A 26,117-nucleotide genomic window follows, 5' to 3' on the forward strand; every position below is an offset into this window, starting at 1 on the left:
CGCGGTGACCGTAAACAGCCGTTGATCACTGGCTAAGCATACATTTTTTTTCTGTGTGTCCTAGTTCGTGTACTTCAGCTCCATCATGCTTCAAAACATTGTGCTTGGAATGGTTGGTATTCAATCGGATTCCGAGTATAACAAAAAATATAAATAGATTCCCGAGTGTCATGATTCAATAGTGATGTTTTCATAGAAGACATTGGTTTCATGTACCTTTGAAGCATTGTATATTAAGATAGGGCAAATACCGTATAATAGAATTAATTTTTATATTTACATTGTTATTCCTGTATTAAAAATTACAGGGTTGCTAAGAAAAATTTCGAAATCAAAACGCGCAAAATTCGCGCGAAGCTGTAAACTAAAACGCGCGATATTCGAGCGAAGCGTTTACACCACTATTTTTATGCAGGTGTTGCTTTCCACAGAACTTTAAAATCCACTTGATTATAATCTAAAAATCTGCATAAGTTTGTCATATAAACACAATAAAGTCTTCATACAACACGTCACTTTGAGAAATCCCATGAAAACGATTTCATTTTGATTCTCCATTTCTTTTCGATGTTCTTAGTTAATATCTCTGATCTCTGATGTACGGAAAATGTAAAAGCGAAAAAAAAATTGCCCTCAATTTTGTGATTTTGAAAGAAGTTAAACAGATTTCAGCGAAGACATTTTTTTTTGTTTCAAGATCTTCTTGCTCGGTAAGGTTTTCCTTCTTGGCAAGACAAATTTTAAGTTAGACCACATCAGGATGATCTGATTTACTCTTTTTAATTTCAGTTTCAATTAAATTTATTGCCTTCTGTTTAGCTTTTGTTTCCCGATGCAGCGCCTTCTTCTGTTGTCGAATTTCACTCTGAATCTCTTTCTTTTCCTCTTCATATTTTATTCTTTTATTTGAAGCAGGAAAACGGACACTAGAGTTAGTTTCTGTCAAACTTGCTCTCCAGGAGGCGTGAAACCTCCTCATCTTTCACATAAAAAGATTACAATAATCCGAATGCTACATTTCCTTAAATCTAGTGTTTCTATAGTAACTAAACCAAATAAGACGATCAGGAACGATTTCCTGATAACATTACGTGATACATGAGAGTCGAAAGAATTGAAACATTAGTTAAATATGCGCCAAAATAGGATCGAAGATTACGACGTCGAATGTCTAATTGTAAAAATTGCAATAGTTCGGAGCAATCAGTTCGCGACGGGCAGATAATAAATCGAGATCAATCAGTTTGCAGCGGTCATGGCAACTCAGTAGGTCATGGAAGATGTCGGATAGCGAATCGGACGAATTTGCGTTAAATCACTTCAATGCGTTAGATATCTTTTTTTTAAAAAAAAGATTTTTTATTCAGGCCTATTTGCGTACAAGCTTTACGTGGCCGATTGAGCTGAGTTTTTAGATAAAATTTTTTTGTATTGGATCTCGTTTTCATCTTTTTTCTAGGGGGAGAGGAGCTTCCATTTCCCTCCTGCGAGGATTGAGGGGCAGTTTGTTCGCGGTTCGTCTCGTCATCCATTGCCGGTATTGTTGTTGATTTTGTTGCTGGTTGCTGTAGATGCGTCTTGTTGTACATTGTTTGCAGTTGCTGGTTGGTTGGATGGTTGTTAACTGCAGCTGGTATACTTTGTTCTATAGGGGATACGTTGTATGGTTTCGTTGAAGGGGATGCTTCATTGTTGTTGGTGACTGTCACAGGTGTACTGGGGTTGCTTGCGGTTGGTGTGAAGGAAGCACCGTTGTTTTTTGGTATAGTTGTCTCCTTGTCCGGTTATTCACATGGCTTACCGTAGTGAACAGCTTTTTGGCAATATTGACATGTGGCCATCTGATTGTCATAGGTAACAAGTGATTTGCACGGGATTCTTGTATCCTGACCGAATGTCACATAAGAAGGTATGGGCCTCCTCAAGCGCATGCGTAACAAACGTACGCCATTTAGAATACCGGGGAAAAAATTCTTCCACTTTTCTTTCTCGATAGAAAGAATCTCTCCGTATTGAGACATAGTTTTGCGAATATAAGGATCGATGATGCTTGAGGGAAGATCATGCACACGCACTTCTATAGCACTATCTTCCATATATACTGGAATGTTGTACTTGATATTTTCATGCTCCACATAGTGCACATTATTATTGTCTTTAGCGAATTGAATTGCATCCAACTCTTTATAGAACTGGATAAAAACAACATTATTGGTCTTATTGCATTGAAGTAAATCAGGCGCGTACACAGGTGGGGGGGTTTAGGGGTTCAAACCCCCCCCCCCCCCCCGCCCCCCCGGAAACAAAAAATTATAACCCATGGGAAACATTGTGTTATAAATTGTACATGTGTTGATTTATCACCATGTTCTAAACCCCCCCCCTCCCCCTTCCGTAAATACACACGTTTCATGTCAAGATGCATTTGCTCCTTAAGCAAACCTTCAAGTTCTCGTATCGAAGGTCGAATTTTGCACTGCTTGAAGTCGACAATAATTGTATTCTTTCGTACCGGCGGTAGCTTTTGTTCGTTTGGTTCACTCATTTTCGAGGTCTATTGTTCACTACACAATACTGCACTTGGTTTCTTCTGTCCCCAACGTAAGCGGTTTTGTTTTATAGACTGACTTGGATGAGATGTGAAAGCGAACTGCGTTAGATATCGTTTTGGTAATAAGGTGACCAGATAACAGCAGCATATTCGAGAGTTGAGCGAACGCAATACAGAGCTTTCAAGCAATATACATCAGAAAATTCTTTAGTAACGCGGAAAATAAAACCTAACAACTTAGAGCTTGGCTTAGAGATAGTAAACTCTATGTGCTGGTTTAAATTTAACTTGGAATCCAGAAGAACACACAGGTATTGAGGACTATTTTTCCGTTCCAAATTAAACTTTCTTGGAAACGGTGCAGAATATAGAAAAATCCACCTGACAATGTCTTCGAAATTTAGTTGAGAATATTCTGTGAAATTTTCGGAATGATTCATTGAGTTTAGCGGTCGTGTTGTATTTTTTTCTGACTGAAGAACTGCTGAAAATTGGAACGCTTGGAAATGCATACCTCTACTTGTTCATCGAATATCGCGGCTTTGAAGGCTTGTATCATAAATCTACCGTGACAAAGTCTAGATAATTTAGTATAGATGCGATTAGTACATAAAAACATATATGTTATCGCGATAAAAATAAAGTTTCAATGCATCCGTCATTTTTTTCGCTTTGGTTTCCTGATAGCATTCTGAAAAAGGAGAGAGAAATAAAATTGGAAGCGCAGAAAGCAGCAATTACACGGTAGTTGGATACTATACTATAGGATTTCTTCCATATTTCGGGGAAAATTCAAGAACGCAAAGAAGAATTGAAAACGTTGGATAGTAGAACCAAAACCAAACGATTAGAACAATTTCTTATCACCATGGATGAAATCCCGTCGGGTCTAGCACTAGATGAACGTTTTAACTTTTTCTTCTTCGTTTCTTTTCTTGTCTAATCTCGCTTCGTACGCCTGTCGTGCAAATTTTGCTTTAAGAATGAGATTTTTATCGCAAACAAAATTTGTGATAATATTATCGAAGAATGGCATTCCATTTATTACGTTCTTTGCATTATTGAATGCGTTTTTCACTGAGACGATATTTTCCACCAGACTTCGATATCTTTGACTTCGAAAATCTTCTTTCGAGAAAACGCTAGCGACATCGAAATATTTTTGTAATTCTGGTAACAACTCTGCTGAAACAGTAATTTGTACAATCGAAACTAGGAGAAAAATCGAAGTTTTGTCCACCGAAGAAAACATTGACTAGAGCCGCCTCCTCGTAAACTTTGGTTTTATCGAAGTGAAAATTTACCAATTCGGCCAGTACGATCAAATGCTCGTTTGCCCATCTCTATTTTTCTTGGGATTTCATAAAACTCACAAGCTTTAAAAATTTTGTGAAGAACTTTTTTCAGATTTGATTAACAAATCTGAAATAATGTTTCTTGAAATTTACGCGAAATCCGCGCCATCGCATAAAAATCTGAGAAGTCCACGAAAACTTTTAACTTGAATTCCCATTAAATTGTCACTAATCGGTCCGAAAGTCCAACGCAGTCCAGAAACATGGAAGTTTTAGATAATAAGTATAATATTCAAACAATCAAACAAAATTGGAGTAAAATTTATGTTAAAGGTAAACAAAAGAAAAATCTGAATGAACTAACATCAATATTACTAATGGCATTCAATCTTAAAATGGAATCATAATTTAATTTGTTGAAGAATCCAGTTTGAGGGTCAGCCAAAAGTTGTGTGTTATGCTGATATGACCGTCGTCAGTTCATGCCGCCAAAAAACTTTTCGTGGCATAAAAAGTAATCTTCTACGCTTACTCCACGTGTACTGCGTGCCCCTCGGCTAGCATATCTACAATGTTGATCCTTGTTCAATCCATTAGAAAATCCCTGGCATGGGACAGCATAACATCATGTTAGCACAGAAAAGTGAGAGTGAAACTTTTGCTTTTGGGGAAATTTCAAGCTTTGTCCAGTTTTGCACATGTCGAAATCCTTTGCCGTCGAAACTTAGACAGAGGTTAACCTCTGTGGATGTTTTGTGTGAACAGGATTTTGGATATTTGACAAATTTAGGATAAGCGTGCATTAACTTTTGCTGAGATTATACCGAAGCCGTTTTTTTGTCGTTTCATCGAGAAACAGGAAAATCACAGAACTACGAAAAGGTATCACAAAGAAAAATCATCTGAGCTAACGAAATGAAATAAAATATTATTCGTTCGGGGGATATGAAATTGAATTGGTTATTCCTTTATACGGATATGACATTCGGTTCTTTCTTCCGTTCACCTTAATACAATTTTTACAATACAGAATGACTTGTGCCCTAAATTCGCTTGGCGGGAAAATTCGTAAAAGAAAAGTTTCCAATCCAAGAACGTTCATTCAGTAATAGCCGTTCAACCGAGAAGGTTGTGTATAGAAGCGTACAGTTTAATAACGCTGGTTAGTTTACACGCGTTAAATACGACAACGGTTGAACTACAGGTAGAGACCTGTTGGCAGCAGCCGTTAAAACGTAAAATCGTGCTGCATAAGAGAGCCCTAGTGCTGGGCCAAGCTGGTGAAGGAAACAAAAAAGGGCGTTTCCCAAGCTCTACCCAGGCCACAATATACAGCCACAAGTGCTGAGCAGGAGAGTGCAAAGGCACATTGAAGAAGAAGAGTGCAAAGGCACACAAAAGCAGGAGAGTGCAAAAGCACACCGGTGCGAAGGCACTTCGGTGCAGAAGCATATCGGTGCGGAGCACAAGGAAGAAGGAGACAAGACAACTCGGTCTTTCCACTGCCATACAACACGCAGGTATACACCGGTGACCTGCGCTGGTTGCAGCTGGCGAAGACAAAAGTAAATCGAAAATCGAGTGGTGCTGGATGTCAGGTAGCAGTAGCATCACATCCAACAATCAGCATCCAACAAGAACATCTAGAGCAACGAGGATCTACACGGCAGTGCAACGGAGATAGACAACAATTTCAAGGTAGAAGTTTTTTCTTTTCCTTTTGATTGAGTACTGTGTAGTGTTGGTTTCATTTTTTATTTTAAAGTTTGATTAAAAATTTTAATGTGATGGATGAATCCATGGACGTAAATCCTAGCATGAATCCTATACCCCCACGAACGAAAAAATATCAGGAGAGCTCTTCTGGGCCTTGGATAGTCTTTTTTAGACGTATATCAAAGCCATTAAACATTTACCAAATTTCTAAAGGTTTGACATCACGATACTCTTCAATCAAAGAGATCATAAAAGTAAATAACGATAAAATTCGTGTTGTGGTAAATAATTTGAAACACGCGAATGATATTGTCTCTTCGGAACATTTCATTAAAGAGTATAAAGTTTACATACCCTCCAAAGATGTCGAAATTGACGGTGTTGTTACCGAAGCGAGTCTTTCGGTAGATGATTTACTCAAGCATGGTGTTGGTCGTTTCAAGAACTCTATGCTTGAGGGTGTGAAAATACTGGAGTGCAAACAACTGTACTCAGTAGTTTATGAAGAGGGAAAAAAAGTTTATCGCCCATCAGACTCGTTTCGAGTGACATTTGCCGGATCTGCGTTGCCGTCCCATGTCCAGGGTTGTTACGAAAAATTTCAAAATCAAAACGCGCGAAATCCGCGCGAAGTCAAAAACTAAAACGTGCTAAATCCGCGCGAAATGTAAAACTGAAACGCGCGATGTTTGAGTGAATCGTAAGACAACCATCTTTATGCAGGTTATAATTTCCGCAGAACTTGAAAATTCACTTAAATATAATTTAAAAATCTGCATAAGTTTGTCATATGAACGCAATAAATAAGTCCGCATACAACACGTCACTTCGAGAAATCCCATGGAAATGATTGCATTTTTATTCTACAGCTTTTTCGATGCTAAATTAATGCTTAATTAATAATTAAAAATAAAAAAATGCTTACAATTGTGATATTGACAGAAGTTAAACAGATTTCAGCAAAGATATTTTTTTTGCTTCAACATCTTGCTCGGCTAGCATTTCCTTCTTGGTAAGAAGAATTTTAAGATAGACCACATCAAGATGATCTGATTTTCTCTTTTTATTGTTGTCAGATTTTACTCTGTATCTGTCAAACTTGTTCTCCAGCAGGCATAAACCCTTCTCATCTTTTGCATTAATAGATTAAAATCACCCAAATGATACATCTAGTGCTTCTATAGTAACTAAATGTAAAGAAACAGTAACATAAGAAACGATTTCTTGATAACATTACGTGATAAATGAAAGTCGAAAGAATTTAAACATCAGTTAATTAGTTCCAACATAGGGAATCCGAAGAAAAAAATAGGATCGAAGATTACGACATCGAATGACAAATTGTAACAATTGCAATTACTCGGAGCAATCGATCTGCGACTGAAGTAGGTCTGCCACAAAACTAGCCTTACAAACATCTCGATGGACAAATAATAAATCGAGACCAATCAGTTTGCAGCGGTCATGGTAACGCGGTAAGTTTAAAGGATATCTCCATGGAAGACGTCGGAAAGCTAATCGGACAAATTTGCGTTGAATCGCTTCAATGCGTTGGATATCGTTTGGGTAATAAGGTGACCAGATAACCGCAGCATATTCCAGTTGAGTGAAGTGAAGCGCAATACGGAGCTTACAAGCAATGTACATCAGAGATTTTTTTAGTAACGCGAATAATGAATCCTAATAGCTTAGAGGTTTAGAACATAATAAGCTCTATGTGCTCTTTAAAATTTAACTTTGATTCCAGAAGAACACCCAGGTCCTTAACAAACGATGCGCGTTCGAGAACAGTTTGTGAAATATTATAGTCGAACTTGAATACAGACTTTTTGTTACTAAAAGAAATAACGGAGCATTTAGTAGCATTTAAAACCATTTTGAAATATGAAATATGAAAGTCATCGGTAAACGATAGTTTTATACACTTGATCGAAAAATTTAGATCGTTGAGATACAATAAAATTATGAACGGTCCAAGGTGACTTCCTTGAGGAGCTGCAGAGGTAACAGCAAATGGTGAGGTTGTACAGGCTCCTATTTTCAATATCATTCCATGACCAGTTAGATCTGATCGAAGCCAATTAAAAAATAATCCGTTTAATCCCAGTCCACTTAACTTGAAGATCGTTTGTGATGATTGATTCTGTCGAACGAAACAGCGAAATCGGTGTATATAGAATATACTTGTAGTCGTGCTTGTAAAGATCGTATGATGAAGGAAGTGTAGGTTACTAAATTTGGGGAAGTTGAAGGCTTTGGCATGGATCCATGCTGAGTCTCAGATATGTAGTCAGAGCAACTATGTATTATAAAATCCAGAACTATAATTTCAAACAGCTTCGATACAGCACACATTGTTGTCATTGTTCACATAGAATTTCTTCCATACTTCAAGAAATATTCCAGAACGCAAAGAACAATTGAAAATGTTGGATAGTGGCACCAACAAACTGTTAGAACAATTTCTTATCACCACGAACGGAATCCCAGAACTTCTTCGTTTCTTTTCTTGTCTAACTTCGCTAAGTCTGTCGTGCAAATTTTGCTTCAAAAATGCGATTTTTATCGCACTCAAAATTTGTGACCATATTATTGAAGAAATGTTTTCACTGAAACGATATCTTCCATCAGACATCAATATCCTTGAGTGCGAAAATCTTTCGATTTCTGCATTGAAATGGGAAAACGCAATCACATATATCGAAAAGTTTTTGTAATTCCTGATAACAGCTCTGTTAAAATAGCAATTTGTCTCACTCGAGATCGAAGAGCAAAAAATCTAAATTTTGTCCACTGAACATTTTCTAGAACCGCCTTCTAGTAAATTTTGGTTTTATCAAGGTGAAACTTCACCAATTCGGCCAGCTCGACCAATTACTGAAACGTTCGCCTATCTTTAATTTTTAGGGTTTCATAAAACTCACAAGCTTCAAAAATTTGCAAAGAACTTTTTTTTTTCGAACAAATGATTCACAAATGTGGAATGATGGTTTTTGAAATTCGCGCGAAATCCGCGCCATAGCATCAAAATCTTAGTAGAAACCGCGCTAAATCCGCGAAAATCGCGAAATTCGCGAAAACCGCGAAATTCGCGCGACCGTAACAACCCTGCATGTCTATGTCGATAAAATTCGCCTCCCTGTTCGGCTTTTTGTTCCAAATGTAATGAATTGTACGAACTGCAAAAAATTCGGACACACAGCTACTTACTGTAGTAATAAACCAAAATGTATTAAGTGTGAAGGACCTCATAAAGATAATGATTGCAACAAGGAAATTGAAAAATGTATTTATTGTGGGGAAAGTCTTCATGAGGATATTTCAGTATGCACTGCATTTAAAGTGCACAAAGACAAAATTAAGCTTTCTTTAAAAGCACGGTCTAAGCGCACATATGCAGAAATGCTTAAAACGGTCATTGATGTCCCCCCTTTGGAAACCGAAAACGGGTTTTCAAATCTAGAGGAAACAGAGGACTCTGACTCTGACGAAAATAGTGAAGGTAATTCGTTTATCACTACCCAAGGGTCAGTTAAGAGAAAGAAGTCTTCTTCCAAATTACCAAAAAAGACACCTAAAGTTTCATCTTCAAAAAAAGATCCCCGTGTTAAACAAAAAAAGTCAAAACCAAAGACTGTGCCTCCTGGTTTGTCAAATTCACAAACCAATCCAGGATCTAGCACAGAAAAAGGTAATAATCCTGTGGGCTCCATTTCACAGCCACCAACAGGATTACTGAAGTTTTCGGAAATTGTTGAATGGATTTTCTCAGCATTCAATATATCTGAACCCTTAAAGACCCTCATAATGGCATTCCTTCCAATAGCTAGAAATTTTTTGAAGCAGTTATCAGCTCAATGGCCAATTGTCTTAGGTTTTGTATCTTTTGATGGATAATTTATCACCCGCCGCAAATGATACAATCACTGTCCTGCAGTGGAATTGTCGAAGCATCATGCCAAAACTTGATTCATTTAAAATTTTATTGCATAGTCAAAAATGTGATGTATTTGCTTTATGCGAAACATGGCTTACTTCAAACATAGCTTTAAATTTTAATGATTTTAACATTACAAGGTGAGATGAAAAAACTGCAACAAAGTAAAACGCCATAATTTTTTCATTTTTTTTTTAAATTTTATTGAATGAAAGCAAAAAATGTCGGAAATAACATCAAATTTGAGAATCGGTTTAGATTTGTTCGAATTGGCCACCTTTGGCACGAACTATGGCCTTCAAACGGCCAATGAAACCATCACACGCTGCCCGAAAGTGGCTCTGCGGTATTTTGTCCCATTCTCGGCGAAGCGCTTGCTTGAGATGATCGACACTTTGGTATTTTTTAGTGCCAACCTTGCTTTCCAAAATACCCCAGGCACAATAGTCCAACTGATTGGCATCCGGAGATTTTGGTGGCCATTGTGCGGTGGAAATGAAGCGAGGAACCTCATTTCTTAACCATTCTTGGGTGGCGCGTGCTGAGTGCGATGGTGCTGAGTCCTGTTGGAATGTCCAAGGTCTGCGGCCGAAATGTTTGCGTGCCCAGGGCTTCAGAACTCCCTCCAAAATATTTTCGCGATAGATTTGCGCATTTATTTTGACCCCACGGTCGATGAATACGAGCGGCGAGCGACCATCGGCTGTTATGGCGGCCCACACCATCACCATGGCCGGCTTTTGAGTTCTGGTGGCCAACCGAAGTTGCAAATTTTCAGCTGACCTCTCTGGCAAGTAAACACGATCATTTTGTTTGTTTACAAACTGCTGGATAACGAATGGTTTCTCATCGGAGAAAACCAAATTCGGCAGTTCACCACTTTCGGCCAAGCGAAGCAACTCTTTAGCTTTTTCGAGTCTAACTTTTTTTTGCGCATCAGTAAGATCTTGCACTTTTTGGAACTTCAATGGCTTTAGTCCAAGCTCATTTTTCAATATTTGCCGAATGGCATATTGCGATATGTTCAGCTCACGAGCCATTTTTCGGCCACTGCGACGCGGATTTCGTTCAATTCGCTTCTTCACTTTTCGAACCATTTCTGCCGATGTTGCTGTTTTTTTTCGTCCACTTCCTTGACGTCGGGCTACGCTACCAGTATCACGGTAACGAGCGATGGTACGAGACACAAAAGATTTATTCACTTTTAAATGCTGGAGGGCTCTAACGATAGCCACTTGTGGTTTTCCAGCCAAATGCAAAGCAATCACACTATCACACTTGAATTCCATCACAAATAACTTTTTTTCTGAAAAATTCCCACCAAAATGCTTTTGTGCGCTTGTAAATAATATAATGAGCTGTCACTAGAATAAATCTGACAGCTGTGGGACGAGCGGTTTAGAAATGACAGCAGTCTGAAGTTGGTTGCAGTTTTTTCATCTCACCTTGTATACGTCTCGATAGAGACTCTCCGTATGGTGGAGTGCTTTTGGGAATTAAGAAATGCTGTTCCTTTTATAGATTAAACATCCCTTCAACTTCTAGTATAGAAGTTGTTGCTTGCCAAATAAACATTAAAGGCAAAGATATTTGCATAGCTTCGATTTATATTCCTCCAAAAGCACAAGTTGGACAGCGACAGCTTAATGAAATGGTTGAAGCCCTTCCTGCTCCACGATTGATTCTGGGGGATTTAAATTCGCACGGAATGATGTGGGGTTCCGTTTACAATGATAGCAGATCATCTTTAATACAAAACATTTGTGACAATTTTAGCATGACGGTATTAAATATGGGTAGCATGACACGGATCCCAAGACCTCCTGCACGCCCAAGTGCATTAGATCTATCTCTTTGCTCAACATCAATTCGACTAGATTGCACCTGGAAAATATTGCCTGATTTACACGGTAGCGATCATTTACTAATCATCATCTCAATTAGCTGTAACAAATGTATTGCTAATTCAGCTAGTATTCCATATGATTTGACAAAAAATATCGACTGGATTAAATACCAAAGTAGAATCTCTAGTATTTTGAATTGAATTTTTCAATTGAATTCAATGGAAGAGCTCCCTCCACTTGAAGAATATGACTTCCTCATTTGTTCGATTCTGGAGGCAGCAGAACAATCCCAAACTAAACGCTTTCCTGGGCCAACGACTAACAGAAGGCCTCCCAACCCCTGGTGGGACAAAGAGTGCTCAGAGGCTAAACTCGCAAAACAAAATGCTTGCAAGACGTTTCTAAAACGGGGAGGAGGAACTCCTCAGAATTTTGAAAAACTTATGGTTTTAGAAACCAAGTACAAGAGCATACTTCGAGCCAAAAAATGTAGCTATTGGAGACATTTTGTCGAAGGTTTGTCAAGAGAAACCTCAATGAGCACTCTTTGGAATACGGCCAGACGAATGAGTAATCGTAACGTGGGCAATGAGAGTGATGAATACTCGAACCGATGGATATTTGACTTTGCTAGGAAAGTTTGCCCAGATTCTGTTCCTACGCAAAGCATTATACGGGAATCTCCTCCAAATAATGGTTTTATTAATAACCCATTTTCAATGATGGAATTTTCTATAGCACTCTTGTCTTGTAACAATAACGCCCCTGGGTTGGACAGAATTAAATTCAACTTGGTGAAGAATCTGCCCGACCTCGCAAAAAGACGTTTGTTGGAATTGTTCAACAAGTTTCTTGAGCAAAATATTGTTCCGCCTGACTGGAGACAAGTGAAAGTTATCGCCATTCAAAAGCCGGGGAAACCAGCTTCCAATCACAACTCATATAGACCCATTGCGATGTTGTCCTGCATCAGAAAATTGTTCGAAAAAATTATTCTACGACGTCTCGACACTTGGGTCGAGACGAACGGTTTGTTGTCAGATACTCAGTTTGGCTTCCGTAGAAATAAAGGGACGAATGATTGCCTTGCATTACTTTCGTCTGACATCCAAATTGCCTTCGCTCAAAAGCAACAAATGGCATCTGTATTTTTAGACATTAAAGGAGCATTTGATTCAGTTTCCATTGATGTTCTTTCAGACAAGCTCCACCAACATGGACTTCCAGCGGTTATAAATAATTATTTGCACAACCTTTTGTCAGAGAAGTGCATGTATTTTTCACATGGTGATTTGGCAACATTCAGAATTAGCTACATGGGTCTCCCGCAAGGCTCATGCCTCAGTCCGCTCCTCTATAATTTTTACGTGAATGACATTGACAGCTGTCTAGTAACCCCATGTACACTAAGGCAATTGGCAGATGATGGCGTGGTTTCAGTTACTGGGCCCAAAGCTATTGATCTGCATAAACCATTGTAAGATACCTTAGATAACTTGTCCGTTTGGGCTGTTCATCTTGGTATCGAATTCTCTGCGGAGAAAACAGAGTTAGTCGTCTTTTCAAGAAAGCATGATCCCGCGCAGCTTCAGCTCCATATGATGGGAAGAATGATCCAACAGGTTTTAACTTTTAAATACCTCGGGGTGTGGTTCGATTCCAAATGCACGTGGGGAGGACACATTAGGTATCTGATAACGAAATGCCAACAACATTGCCGTTTCAACCTTCCGAGTGAACGGACGTGCTTTGTGTTTACTGCGAAAGCGTTGAAAACCAGTGCCGTGTGTGATAAAGTGACCGGACGATCAAAACTAGATTGCTATTGTGTAATAGACAATAGTGCTTTTTCCTGTGAGAGGTTTTATGCACATTATATACTGAAGCAGTGTATTGTTGTGAGCGGACGATCGAAACAGTACCGTTAGCCGGTGATTGTTCGATCGATCAAAACAGGCCCAGCGGTGTACGTGATATCACTGTGCGGATTAAAAAAGAGTGTGCTTTTTCCTCTCGGAGGTTTTTTGCACACCATCGCAGCGGCGATACGCCGATCGACGAGGGCTAGGCCTTGGTGGCCCCCGTTGGATTTAAGTTAAGTATCATTATTTAGTTTTTTTTTTCCTTCCTGCATTCGACTGTTCTATTTCTCCCCGATTCACTTATTTCTGTGCGGAGGTAGCTCCGCAACATGTCTAGTGTAAATTCTGACCCCCCCGTTCCCGATGATCAAATGGAGACTTCCCTTGACTATAAAAAGTCTCGCATAAAGAGCTATCCGGATGGGCTCGCACTACCGGCCGGTCCTTATGCGGTCTATTTCCGGACCAAATCGAAAGAAAAAAAATTAAATATTTTAAAAATATCGCGGGACCTGTCCTCGCGATACAATACTATAAAAAGTTTTGATAAGATACGTCCAGACAAGCTCAGGGTCCTGTTTACCAGTTCAAAACAGGCTAATGAGCTCGTTCAAAATGATCCTTTTACGCGGGAGTACCGCGTCTACGTGCCAGCTCGCGAAGTAGAAATCGACGGTGTGGTCACCGATTCGAGTTTGACTTGCGAGGACGTTCTTAAGTACGGGGTGGGCTGTTTTAAGGATCCCTCACTTAAGAATGTCAAGATACTGGATTGCAAGCGATTGCATTCAGTATCGATCGCCGGGGATGGTCCTATCCCCAATCAGACTCTTATCGTGTGACCTTCGCCGGTTCTGCTTTGCCCAACTACATCCTCTTGGACCGTGTTCGTTTGCCTGTTCGCCTACTCGTACCCCGAGTAATGAACTGTACTAATTGCAAACAACTGGGGCATACAGCTACCCATTGCAGCAATAAGCCACGTTGTGCTAACTGTGGGGAAGCTCATGCGGACGGCTCTTGCGGTAAGGATGCTGAAAAGTGTCTCTACTGTAAGGAGGGTCCGCATGACCTCTCTGATTGTCCCGCTTACAAACTGCGAGGTGATCGAATGAAGCGTTCCCTAAAGGAGCACTCCAAGCGTTCTTTCGCAGAGATGCTTAAAAGTGCCACCCCTCCTAAACAGACAACGAACCCATATGCCTGCTTGTCAACTGACGAGAGCGATTCTGACGACCCTTTGGAAGGTCCATCTTCGGCGGTCCCTCATAGCTGTAGGAAAAGAATAAATAAATCCTCTCATAAGCTACCTAGTAAGGGTTCGAAGGTGTCTTCCGAAGGGCTTCGAAAAGTTACAGCTAACGGGAATCGGGACACAACACCGAAGCAAAAAGCTCCTGGTCTCGGAAAACTCAATTCCGAGATGGAATTCCCACGACTTCCCGGGACTACAAAATCCCCAAGCGTCCCAGAAAATCTACCAGAGAACCAACTAGGTGCTGGACTTATCAAGTTCTCTGATGTTGTGGACTGGATTTTTACAACTTTCAATATTTCAGACCCTCTTAGAAGCATTTTAATTGCTTTCATGCCAACAGTAAAAACATATTTGAAGCAGTTGACTGCAAATTGGCCCCTTCTCTCAGCGATTGTATCCTTCGATGGCTAAATCATCCACCGAGGTCACGGATCTAATCACTGTTTTACAGTGGAATTGCAGAAGTATCATCCCAAAAATAGATTCTTTTAAGTTTCTAGTAAATGATCTGAAATGTGACGCATTTGCATTGTGCGAAACTTGGCTAACTTCTGAAATATCCTTAAACTTCCACGATTTTAACATTATTCGCCTGGATCGAGATGTTCCCTATGGAGGAGTACTTTTAGGGATCAAAAAGTGCTATTCTTTTTATCGAATTAACCTCCCCTCGATACCAGGTATTGAAGTAGTCGCATGTCATGTTACAATCAAAGGTAAGGACCTTTGTATTGCTTCCATCTACATTCCCCCTAGAGCCTTGGTTGGGCATCGGCGGCTCAGTAATATCATAGAGCTCCTTCCCGCACCGACGTTGGTTTTAGGAGACTTTAACTCACACGGTACGGGATGGGGCTGTCTTCACGACGATAACAGATCAGCTATGATCCATGATATTTGCGACAACTTCAATATGACAATCTTGAATACGGGAGAAATGACACGGATTCCTGCACCACCAGCAAGACCAAGTGCGCTGGATTTATCCCTTTGCTCGACATCGCTACGGTTGGATTGCACGTGGGAGGTAATTCCTGATCCCCACGGTAGTGATCATCTACCGATCGTAATATCAATCACCAGCGGCTTAAAACCATCGAAGACAATCAATGTTTCGTATGACCTCACACGAAATATTGATTGGAATAGCTATGCGACCTCGATATCTGAGAAACTTGAAAGAACTCTACAACTTCCTCCGGAGGAAGAGTACACGTTTTTGGCTGGCTTGATTCTCGATACTGCGATTCAAGCTCAGACGAAACGTGTACCCGGCGCAAAAACTAACATCCGTCCTCCCAACCCGTGGTGGGACAATGAGTGCACAAATTTAAACGCGGAGAGAGCCTCCGCGTATAAAAAATTCAGAAAAAATGGAACACCTGATAATTACCGGAATTACGCGGCGTTAGACGTTAAAACTAAGAACTTGATTAGAGCCAAGAAACGCGGTTACTGGCGTCGGTTTATAGACGGCTTAACGAAAGAAACATCTATGAGCACTCTTTGGAACACAGCCCGACGAATGCGCAACCATAACACCACGAATGAAAGCGAGGAATACTCCAACCGCTGGATATTCGATTTCGCTAAAAAAGTATGCCCAGACTCTGTTCCGGAACAGAAGATCACCCGCGCCGCGACACCAAATACAAACGAATCACCGTTTTCGATGGTAGAGCTTTCACTTGCACTTTTGTCATGTAACAATAAAGCCCCGGGATTAGACAGAATAAAATTCAACTTGTTGAAAAATCTGCCTGACCCCGCCAAAAGGCGCTTGCTGAATTTATTCAACAAGTTCCTCACGGGTAATATTGTCCCACACGACTGGAGACAAGTCAGAGTTATCGCCATCCAAAAACCAGGGAAACCAGCCTCCGATCACAATTCGTATCGGCCGATTGCTATGCTTTCCTGTATCCGGAAATTGTTCGAAAAAATGATTCTGTTTCGTCTAGACAATTGGGTCGAAACTAATGGTTTACTTTCAGATACACAATTTGGTTTCCGCAGGGGCAAAGGAACGAACGATTGTCTTGCGTTGCTCTCAACAGAAATTCAAATGGCATTTGCTCGTAAAGAACAAATGGCGTCAGTTTTCCTAGACATTAAGGGGGCTTTTGACTCAGTTTCTATAAATATCCTATCTGAGAAGTTGCATCAGCATGGTCTTTCGCCAGTTTTGAACAACTTTTTACATAATCTATTGTCTGAGAAACACATGTACTTTGCGCATGGTGATTTGTCGACAATACGATTCAGCTACATGGGTCTTCCTCAGGGCTCATGCTTAAGCCCCCTTTTATACAATTTTTACGTAAGTAATATCGATGAATGTATCAACACATCTTGCACGCTAAGACAACTTGCCGACGACAGCGTTGTGTCTATTATAGGACCCAAAGCTGCCGATCTCCAAGGACCATTACAAGATACTCTCGACAACTTATCATCATGGGCTCTTCAAATGGGTATCGAGTTCTCTACGGAGAAAACTGAGCTGGTTGTATTTTCGAGGAAGCGAGAACCAGCACAATTACAGCTTCAACTAGGGGGTGAAACCATAGCTCAGGCCTTCACATTTAAATATCTCGGGGTCTGGTTCGACTCCAAAGGCACCTGGGGATGTCACATTAGGTATCTGAAACAAAAATGCCAGCAGAGAATCAACTTTCTTCGTACAATAACCGGATCATGGTGGGGTGCCCACCCAGGAGACCTGATCAGGTTGTATCAAACAACGATATTGTCCGTGATGGAATACGGATGCTTCTGCTTCCGATCAGTGGCGAACACTCATTTCATCAAGCTGGAAAGAATTCAGTATCGTTGTTTGCGTATTGCCTTGGGTTGCATGCAATCGACTCATACGATGAGCCTCGAAGTGCTGGCAGGCGTTCTTCCACTGAAAAACCGGTTCTGGGATCTCTCATATCGTTTGCTCATTCGATGCGACATTTTGAATCCTCTGGTGATTGAAAACTTCGAAAGGTTAGTTGAGCTTAACTCTCAAACCCGTTTTATGTCCTTGTATTTTGATTACATGGCTCAGAATATTAATCCTTCTTCGTTTGTTTCCAACCGTGCTCATTTCTTGGATACTTCTGATTCTACTGTGTTTTTCGACACATCCATGAGAGAAGAAATTCGTGGAATTCCGGATCACGTGCGCCCTCAAGTGGCCCCAAATATTTTTTATAATAAATTTAGAACAGTCAACTGTGAAAAGGTGTTTTACACTGACGGATCAAACATCAACGAGTCCACAGGCTTCGGCATCTTCAATCAAAACATCACCGCTTCTTACAAACTCAGTGATCCGGCTTCAGTTTACGTCGCAGAATTAGCTGCTATTCAGTACACCCTCGAGATCATTGAAACCATGCCCAAAGACCATTACTTCATTGTCACGGACAGTCTAAGTTCAATAGAAGCTCTCCGGGCAATGAAGCCAGGAAAGTATCCCCCATATTTCCTGGGGAAAATACGGGAACATTTGAGAACTTTATCTGAACGATCTTATTTAATATCGTTAGTCTGGGTCCCTTCGCATTGTTCCATTCCGGGCAATGAAAAGGCAGACTTATTGGCTAAAGTGGGCGCATTGGAAGGTGATATTTATGAAAGACCAATCTGCTTCAATGAATTTTTCAGTATTTCTCGTCAGAAAACTCTCGAAAGTTGGTAAACTTCATGGACGAATGACGAACTGGGACGATGGCTACACTCCATTATCCCTAAGGTATCGACGAAACCTTGGTTCAAGGGGATGAACATGAGTCGTGATTTCATTCGCGTTATGTCACGGCTCATGTCAAATCACTATACATTCAACGCACATCTCCGGCGTATCGGGATCGTGGAGAACGGGCTCTGCACCTGTGGCGACGGTTATCAGGACATCGAGCATGTCGTGTGGTCGTGCGTAGAGTATCGTGACGCCAGGTCGAAGCTACTGGAATCCCTCAGGGCCCAAGGTAGACCGCCTGAGGTGCCGGTTCGGGATGTGTTGGCGAGTCGGGATAGTTCATATATGCTTCTCATATACCAGTACCTCAAACACATTGATATACAAGTGTAATGTGTTATTCCTCGCTCAGAAAATATAATCTCCACCTACAGGTTCGACACTAACATCCGCCCGATTCTCTCGATCCCCGTCCCTGTTCACCATCTTCATTGGAATTAACAAGATCTTTTTTTTTGTCACTAACTTTTTCGTTCCCCTTTCCCTGTTTTTTCACCATCTCGATGGCAACTAATTAGATCTCTGTCGTTTTCAAACATTTTGTTCCCACACCCCTTTTTTACCCCGTTTCCCACAATATTTACTTCTTTTTTTCATTCTCTTCCGTAACATCACCATCACCGGAAGACCGCTCCAGTCAATGACCAGCATGCGGGCCACCCGCCGGGCCTTCGTAGCCTGGGGGTGTTTCCCGCGGACCCTCACGGACCGAAGAATGCGGCCAACATAGAAAATTACCATCGCCATCTGGAATCATCTCATCCTAAATTCAATTCACCGGCCACTACCGATCGCCAGATACTATATTACATAATGATACTACTCTAGTTTTAAGTTAGACGATAATTAAGATTAGTAAATACCCTTGGCATCTTAGAGCTTAAGCAGTGTGCCTTAATATTATATTATATTATTGAATAAAAAAAAAAAAGAAATGCCAACAAAGAGTAAATTTTCTTCGAACAATAACAGGATCTTGGTGGGGTTCTCATCCGCAAGATCTAATAAAATTGTATCAAACAACGATACTTTCAGTGATGGAATATGGATGCGTTTGTTTTCGTTCCGCTGCAAACTCTCATTTTATCAAACTTGAGCGAATTCAGTACCGTTGTTTGCGAATTGCCTTAGGCTGCATGCACTCGACACATACAATGAGTCTTGAAGTTCTGGCGGGAGTTCTTCCATTAAAAGATCGATTTTGGGAGCTTTCATCACGCCTGCTAATAAGATGTGAGGTGCTGAATCCCATGGTAATTAATAATTTCGAACGACTAGTCGAGCTTCGATCTCAAACAAAATTTATAACAGTATATTTTAACCATATGTCACAGGAAATCAACCCTTCAAGATATATTCCTATCCGTGTCAGCATCCTAAGTGCCCCTGACTCAACTTTATTTTTCGATACATCCATGCAGCGTGAAGTGCGTGGAATCCCGGATCATCTACGCTCGACGGAAATCCCAAAAATATTTTCAAGTAAGTTCAGGCATATTGACTCTGAGAAAATGTTTTACACGGACGGATCGCGAATTGAAGAAGCGACAGGGTTTGGTATGTTCAACAATAATGTTTCGGCCTCATTTAGGCTTCAAGAACCTGCATCTGTTTATATAGCAGAGCTAGCAGCAGTTCATTATAGTTTGAGTGTAATCGTCACATTATCTCCAAACCATTATTTCCTCTTCACAGATAGTCTGAGTGCAATTGAAGCCATTCGCTCAATCGCTGCTGGCAAAAATGAACCGTTTTTCTTGGGTAAAATAAAACAGTGTCTGAACGACATATTGAATAATAATTATCTAATCACTATAGTCTAGGTCCCGGCTCATTGCTCCATTCCAGGCAATGAAAGAGCCGATAATTTAGCCAAACGTGGTGCTATTGAGGGCGAAATTTATGAGCGACCGATTGCTTTCAACGAATTCTATAGTTCGTCTCGCCAAAGAACACTTGCCAGCTGGCAAGCATCTTGGGATAGAGATGATCTGGGTCGGTGGATGCACTCAATTATTCCGAAAATATCGACAAAGGCATGGTTCAGGGGACTGGATGTGAGTAGGGATTTCATTCGTGTGATGTCCAGACTCATGTCCAATCACTACACGTTAGATGCACATCTCCTTCGAATTGGGCTCTCCGAGACTAATCATTGTGCTTGCGGAGAAGGTTATCGGGATATTGATCATGTCGTTTGGACATGCGTGGAGTATCGTGATGTCAGATCTCAACTAATAAATTCTTTGCGTACCCAAGATAAACTATCCAATATCCCAGTTCGAGACATTCTTGCTTGTCGTGACCTTTCATACATGAAACTTATTTATCATTTCATAAAGAAAATTGGAGTTTCAATTTAATAAAGGCCACTTTTAAGACTTAGTTCTGATCCCAGCTGCGTCCATGAGTTCAACCAATAGCTAAATTAGAATAAAAATTATGTAATGATACAAACAAACTCGAAACAGTTTATGAAATTATCAACAAAATGTCTGAAAATAACAGCTTATTTTATAATTTATAGAAGTTAATCGTTTGGTTCAAATAATATTTCCGAGTAGATTTCATAATTAATGACGAGTTACCTAAGATGATATTTAAGCTATAAGAGAATATGTTTTAATAAATTCAAAACGTTGTGACTATGTTAGAATTAAATTAGTATAAGAATATTATGTAAAAGTGATGCTACGGCGAAGAAAAACTTATGTAAACTGCCTTAAGAAATAAACGTATTTATGGAAAAAAAAAATCCAAGAACGTCTTATTTTTGGGTTGTATGCTACACATTCAGAGATATATAATCCGCAGCTATCGCTTTATTCCCAATTGGACAGTTCCAACTTTTCGTGCGTGAGATAAGCAACAATCTGAATCGTAATCTTGTTGATTGGTGCGGAGCGAGCCAAAACTTCAACTTTGGGCTGTACACTGTTATCAATATAGAATGCATGGGAGACAAATATTACACTTGAATTTGAAACGACTAGGAAAGTACTTGAAAGAAATAAAACTTGAGAAGAAAGTTATCTCAGGCACTGCTTGCAATAAGAAAAACATAGAAGATAAAAATTGTCAACAGGCCAACGAAAGAATTTTTAGATGAGGCTCTTTTGTGGTAAAACATATAATCGTTTATTGTCCAATAGCCCGTTGAATACTGTTATTATTTTGTTTCAGGAGATGACAAATACCGCACTTTTTTTCAATGAAAATCTGCTTTATTCACAGTCCTATTTCATTTCAATGATGATTAATTGATGAATTAAAAATCTTCTCAAGAAATACCACGCTGCAACTTGCACTACGGGAAAAGTCTAAAAGTGTGAAAAATGGATTCCACATAAAATGAACGAAAGACAGATGAAAAACCTTAAAAACACTTGCTTCAAAGACACGAAAGAAAATCATTTCGGCATCAAATTGTTACTGGCGATGAAAAATGAATTTTAAGAATCCTATACGAAAAAATCATGGGTTTATCCGGGACAACCATCAACATCGACTGCAAATTCCGATCGATTCGGCAAGAAGGCAATTTCTCCGTGTAGCCCATACAAAATGCCTGAATATTACTGAAATATGACTTCCGGTTTCAAGAACTAGAGGGTTATATGTGTGAAGAAAAGAAAACATGTGCACTAACTTTTCTCGGAGACGGCTGAACCACAAATTAAGATTCAAGTGAAAGGACTTAAGATGCCATAACGAATTCTTTGAATTTCATATTGAACCGACTTCCAGTTCCGAAAATAAAGGGTGATTAGTGTTAAAGTTTCAATTTCAAATTGATTACTTCCTTTCCTCAGACATGACCGATGTTCACAAACTTAGGTTCAAATGAAAGGTCTTATGGTCTCATACAAAACTCCTGAATTTTGTTCGGATTCGACTTCCGGCTCTGAAGTTACCCGATGATAAGTGTTTGAAAGTTCTAATCGTCGTTAAAAGTAGGATGCCAACATCTTCTTAAGTTGACTAAAAACTCCTAGAGTTTATAGGTCATGTTAGTTGATGGCCATACGAATCGACTTCGATTGTACCGTTTCCCGGATTTTGATTCCGGAAGTATCTGCAATAGTGGAACTCTCTTCGTTTTATTTTGATGAACACCATATTATCACAATATAATATATTATTCACAAAAAGGGCGATAAACGTGACATTTCCAACTATCGCGGTATTACGTCTTTGTGTGCATATTCGAAGCTATTCGAAATTATCGTGAACGATATTTTGTTTGCCAGTAGCAGAACCTACATAGATAATAAACAGCACTGGTTTTACCCGACGCAATCGGTTACATCGAATCTTATGATATTCACCTCAAAATGTGTGCATACCATGGACTCTGGATGGCAAATCGATGCAGCGTGTATGGATCTTAAAGCGGTATTTGATCGAGTAGAAAACAAAATACTTCTGTCCAAGGTTCAACTACTGGATGTCTCAACGATGAGTGTGGAGTGGTTTAGATCGTATCAGATCAAATCTTTCCACCGGAAAACTGATCCTATCTTGTATGGCTATGAAATCTCAGAAAGGTCCATGACACGAGTGGAATGTATTAAGGAACTTGGTGTCACTCTAGATCGTGAAATTACCTCTAGACTGCACTATGACGATATGTTGGCCAAAGCAAACCGTCAACTTGGTTTCATCTTCAAGGTAGCCAAAGAGTTTCGAGACCCACTTTGTTTAAGATCATTGTACTGTTCACTTGTTCGTTCAATATTAGAGTCAAAAGCTGTGATTTGGTGCCCCTACCATGCTTACTGGATCACTAGGATTGAGATTGTTCAACGTAAATTTGTGAGGTACGCTCTGCGCCTGTTACCGTGGCGTGACCCTATGAACCTAGCATCATACGAAGACCGCTGCCGTTTGTTGAATCTCGAGCCATTGGAGGTACGACACATAACTGCTCAAGCAACTTTCGCTGCCAAACTACTTTTGGGCGACATGAATAGTATAACGTTACTCATGCGCCTAAACCTCTACGCACCTGAAAGATCACTTCGCCAGCGGAACATCCTGTCTCTTGAACCACGAAATAGAATGTATGGACAACATGAGCCTTTTCGGACAGTTTGTATGAGTTTCAACGAATTCTCTCAACTATTCGATTTTAATGTGTCGTCAACCGTGTTTCATAAACGTTTCCAATTAACAATTTCCACGTAGTTAATAGTGATAGTTTGGTTTAGTTTTTAATTTTTAATTGACTGCTTTTATTCATTAAGACAACATATGTCAGATGAAGTTTTAAAAATATACAAATATACAAATTACATTTCTTAACGTTTACTGTCATGCCGTTTCTGTCACTTCCATCTAGTAATCGGTCAATATTCAGTAATCCACAAGGCTTGTAAAGGTAAATATTTAGATCTTCAGCATGAATTACTTTAAATGATAACAATTCACTGTAAAGATCGTTCACGAATAACACGAAATGAAGTGGTCCGAGATGGCTTCCTTGGGGTACACCCAAAGAAATGAATCCGAGAGTATAGATCCGATTCGTACGGAGGCATTATGACGTGAGATACGACAGAATTCAATTGGTTAACCAATCAGGAAATCCACTTCGCCTCAATTTTTCCACAGCGAACTCATGAGAAACAGAGAGAGAGAGAGAGAGAGAGAGAGAGATCCGTAGTTTCAAGGTATGTGCGCAACATTATTTTACGTCACTGCTGTCTTTGCAACAATAGCAAAACTACTACTGTTACACAGTTGATCTGCTAATGCTACGTCACGGATCAACATAATCCGCTAAGCAGACGTAAAGTACTTGCTATTTACTTGCTATTGCACTGATGAGCCGAAGGCGAAACGTAGAAAATGGAAAACAGTCATGTGTACTTTTGCACAAACCGATTCCCATGAGGTACCAAAACCCCTAAATGACTACAACCTGTTGGCGGTCAGAATGCCGTCAATTTGTTTCGTTCTTTCGGGACGTCAGGAAAGACCTTACACCTCGATGTAAACAAAGTGACTTGTAAATAGCAAGTACTTTACGTCTGCCTCGCGGATTATGTTGATCCGTGACGTAGCATTAGCAGATCAATATAACGAAAAATATAAAATCTTATGCACTCAAAATTTACCCTGGGGTAGCTTGCCAAATCTGGCCAAAACATTACGGGATTGTCGTGGGATCGAATGAACAGCAAAATTCGTTTTTGGAGACACTCTTTTTGGTATAGTTCCGATGTCATTGTACTATTTGTAACGAAAACTTTCGTTTTTTTGCCACAGCTGCAAATCATAAATTTTCTTTCAAATTTGTCGGCAAAAACAAATTTAAATCTGGCTGGAACATCCCCTAGAGCCGTTGCCAAGTAAAATTCTTGACCTGGGATTTGTCCGAAGTCAGTCTTGACATAGGTTTCATCGTCCATCAGAAGACACCCGTCGAACTTGGTCAGCACCTGGTCATATAGTTTCCGAGCACGAATTTTGATCACACTATTCTGTTTTATGGTCCGATTTGGCTGTTTGTTAGCTCGATACGAGTAGATTCATTCCCGGAGTCGAGTTCTCCTCACGGTACTATGGACAGCACCGAATTTTCTGGCCAAATCACGGTCCGACAGATTAGAATTCCTCTTAATCGTCTTCAAAATCTTACCACGCAGTTTCCGGTCGACAGTTCCACTCCGACGATTGGCTTGAGGCTTCAGAATCGTCGTCAATGTTTCCTTATACCGTTTGATAACGCGCCATACAGTATTTCTGGGCAATTTCAGCTGTTTAGCTAGCCTAGATGCAGACTACAATGGATTTTCCAAATAACTGTGCACAATGTTTTCCTTTCTTTCGGCTTCCATGTTGATTGTTTACAAAGTACAGTCGATTTGCGGAATGTCAAAAATCATACGTGAAGCTGACAAAATTCCCGACACGTGGGCGCCAAGAACTTCCAAATCCGTCCACCAGGAACGCCACAATATGAGCAAAAGTTTGTTCCAATTCTAAATGAAGCAAGCTTTACCTCAAGCATGTTACGAGCAGGACTGAAACGTTACTAGATTCGTTCTAGATTCGCGTGCTTCCAACAGATTTGGTTTTGCATCGATTGACCAATCAGAGCGATGCTTTCCCTTTGATATATCGCTTACTTCTTCAAAGCCGTCGACTATGGCAGGGAAATCCGGTATGCCGCAGATTTTTTGCAGACAAAATAGGACACTGCTATTAATCAACATTTCAAAGATATACAATTAAAAATACATGGCTATGAACATTCCAATCAATACGTAGATATATTTCCAATGAAATGGTGACATAATATTAATAATTAATACAAAATAGACTGAGCTGTAAGTGTTCAAAACCTGACCACATTTCTACGTGTATTTTTCTTGAGTTTCTAATTTGCACTCCTATATAGAAAACAAAAATGTGTTCCACATTAAAATCAATTAAGCGTTCATTAGTGACATCCTTCAGAAGTCATTATGACATTCGGTCAGTTAGCAAAGTAAAGTTCCGTTCTCAGATTTAAAAAAGAAGCTTTCATGTGAAGAGATTTGCATCGGATGATGAAGTCGTCACTGAACCTGAAGTGGTTTTTTGAGGCTCAGAAGAAATAACTTTATAGAATGTGGCGTTAGAATATTGGAATGTCGTTGAAACAGTTGTATTGTCTCTTTGTCAGGCCGGAAACTTTTAGACGGAAGCACGAGTGCTGCGGCCGTTTAAACAACAGCCTCAATCCCTGGAATTATTCCATTCAGGATGTCCTACACAAATTAACCGAACCTAATGCAATCTATGTTTGGCTATCTAGGCACTGATAATGCGTGATACTGATTAATATCTTCTGTTTTTATCATGTATGATAAACCGAATGCGATTGAAGCTTTCAATTAGCGTTTAAACATAT

The 26,117-nt window shown here is 39.9% G+C and overlaps 1 protein-coding gene across 1 annotated transcript in view; it reads right to left on the reverse strand.

Moving 5' to 3' along the window:
- The window catches only part of LOC131436744 (cyclin-dependent kinase 14), a 437,597-nt gene that overhangs the window by 36,345 nt on the left and 375,135 nt on the right, over positions 1–26,117 (reverse strand). The gene's annotated exons all lie outside the window — the stretch shown is intronic.

The sequence above is a fragment of the Malaya genurostris genome, chromosome 3 (genome assembly GCF_030247185.1).
Source record: "Malaya genurostris strain Urasoe2022 chromosome 3, Malgen_1.1, whole genome shotgun sequence".
Classification (NCBI taxonomy): domain Eukaryota; kingdom Metazoa; phylum Arthropoda; class Insecta; order Diptera; family Culicidae; genus Malaya; species Malaya genurostris.